The following is a 2,620-nucleotide window of genomic DNA, read 5'->3' as shown; positions in this document are numbered from 1 at the left end:
ATAAGTAGTGGTGGTGATGAAGGGTGTTTTTTTTTTTTATGAGAAACCCCAAGTTAGCCCCTAAACTAGTATCTATTTCTCAGTTGAGTCCCAAAATTGTTTCGTAGAGTGAGAGATTATTAGGGTAATGTTTGATTATTATCTCATTATAAAAAAGAGGAGACAATAGAGATAGAGTAAACATACCTTCACATATTTTTTATTTTTAAAGTATAGAGATTAATTTTAAAAACAGATTTATTTCATATTTTTATTTTTATTTATCTCCTAAATCAAAAATATTTTCACCTACTATATATTCTTTCTTTCTCTATTTTCTCTTCTAAAATACTAATCAAACGCAACTTGATCACTCTTGTTTTAGTTAATTCGTTTTATTGTTTACATAAAAGTGAAATTTATGTATATTTATCATAATAAACATTTTTATGTGAATGAAAAAGCATTGCATTTAAAATTAAAAAAGATAATTTATTCTGAACTTGATAAAGATATTAATCTGACTTGTTCTAAATAAATAATTATTTTTTTAAATAATTATCTTTCTTGATGGTTAATAAATAGGATATAGATATTGTTAAACGTTACCCAACATTTACATCAACCTAACATAAAATATATATTTATATTGTATAGATATACATGTTTAACATTTATTTTTTAAAATAAAGTAAATATTCTACAATCGTGATAAGGTATGGTGCAAAAGAAAACGTGTGTACCTAGAAAACAGAGATTTTGTTGATTTGTTTTTTAATATAACAAGACTTAAAAGAGAGTAAATAATGATGAGAGTAAAAGACAATAAAATTTTGTCTCTGGAATTGGAATAAAATAAAAATGTGATGGGCAAAAAAGGGGTGGTGCTGTGTGGAGGAGATGGAATTTGCTACGCCACAAACAGTGTTTTTGGACGGGCAGGAAGGCTAAAAAGGCCAAAAATAGGCGTCAAGGTGTAAGAGGATGAAGGAGAATATGCAGGAGAATATAACGTTAGGCCTTTTAGTTATACCCAAAGAGATAGACTTGAAAAGGAAGTGGTGGCGCCTGTTTTACGCAAAGCTGTGGACAGCTCTCGCGCCCCCGCGATCCATGTGTTTGGTCATGATTGGTTTCTATAAACTTTGTTTAGCTTTAGTAACTAGATCGATGGCCCCGCATCATGATGCGGCTAGTACTAATTTTTTTTTCTTTTAAATTAACATAATTAGGATACGGTTGTGTTTTTAAAAAAATAATAAAAATTTAATATTAGTTTAAATTTTGGTTAATTTAATCATAAAAAAATTGATAACACCAATAAATAAATTAAAATAATATTGTCTAAGTTAGAGTTGGACATGCAAAACTCGTGACTTAACATATAAGATAGTGATAAACCTATAAAATTATGGTATTAACAAAAATCATTCGTAAAAAAAATAATTAAAAATAATAATTAAGTCAACCTAGTCTAATCTTTCTAAAAGATTGTGGGTGTAACAACCCAAAAATACTAATTATATATCCAACTATAATGATTCATTTTTTCTTTTTGTATATAAATTATTTTATTAAAATTTTGACAAAATTTCCTCTATATCTTCAATACCGAGTTATCGACTTAGTAATTCCACAACCTATGTACATCAATCATAATATTTGTCCTATCATCCTAAATTTTCATATCTTAACCATAACATCAACTTATATTTCCCTCGACAAACATTCAATAGAATTATCATTTTAACATTTCATAATTATGGCATATAGTAGAACAAACATTTAAAAGTAAAATAATTAGAAATACATAAATGAATACACAGACACAAACACAGAGAGTAAACACACAACCATAAATTAGCTTAAAGTAGTTAAATATCTTGATTACAATATCCATAATTAAGTTAAACAATACAATTTTTTTATATAAAAATATATTATAACAAGATATTGATTCTTCAAAATGCATGAATTACTTAGACAAAAAATCGCCTATCCATGAAATATCATTATATATAATTCTAGATGTAATTAACTTTACACATTATTAAAAATTACATATATCCATGCACACATTTAAATCACAACATCCTGGGAAGGTTTGTTTTTATTTTATTACCATCTTTGCATAACATTTATAATAATACCAACCTTTACAAGTATACCAAAATTGTTTACAGGCTAACTCAAATATCTATCTTATCTAAAATTAATTTGTATTCTTTAATTACTTAGTAACAAAAAACGTAGACTCCAAGTCCGTCCATTCAGTAGGACATCATTTCCATTAATCCATGAAATAATTTGATCATTTGCTCAATAACTCGAGTATTAATCTCATTAACCAAGAATTAGTCTCTCAATCCACCCATTCAGCATCACACTATTTCCATTAACCTAGTAAATAGTTTCTTCATTCACCCAATAACTCAGGCACTAATCTTATTTACCAGGAATTTATCTCTCAATCCATCCATTCAATAAGACACTATTTTTATTAACACAAGAAATAGTTTCTCCATTCGCGTAATAACCTAGGCACTGATCTCATTAACCAATGATTTGTCTATTAATTTTCTCATTCAACAAGGCACTTTTTTTCATTAACCCGGGAAATAGTTTGTCCCTTCACCCAATA

The sequence above is a fragment of the Populus trichocarpa genome, chromosome 4 (assembly GCF_000002775.5).
Source record: "Populus trichocarpa isolate Nisqually-1 chromosome 4, P.trichocarpa_v4.1, whole genome shotgun sequence".
Lineage (NCBI taxonomy): Eukaryota > Viridiplantae > Streptophyta > Magnoliopsida > Malpighiales > Salicaceae > Populus > Populus trichocarpa.
The sequence above is the reverse complement of the archived record's forward strand: the minus strand, read 5'-3'. Positions refer to the sequence as shown.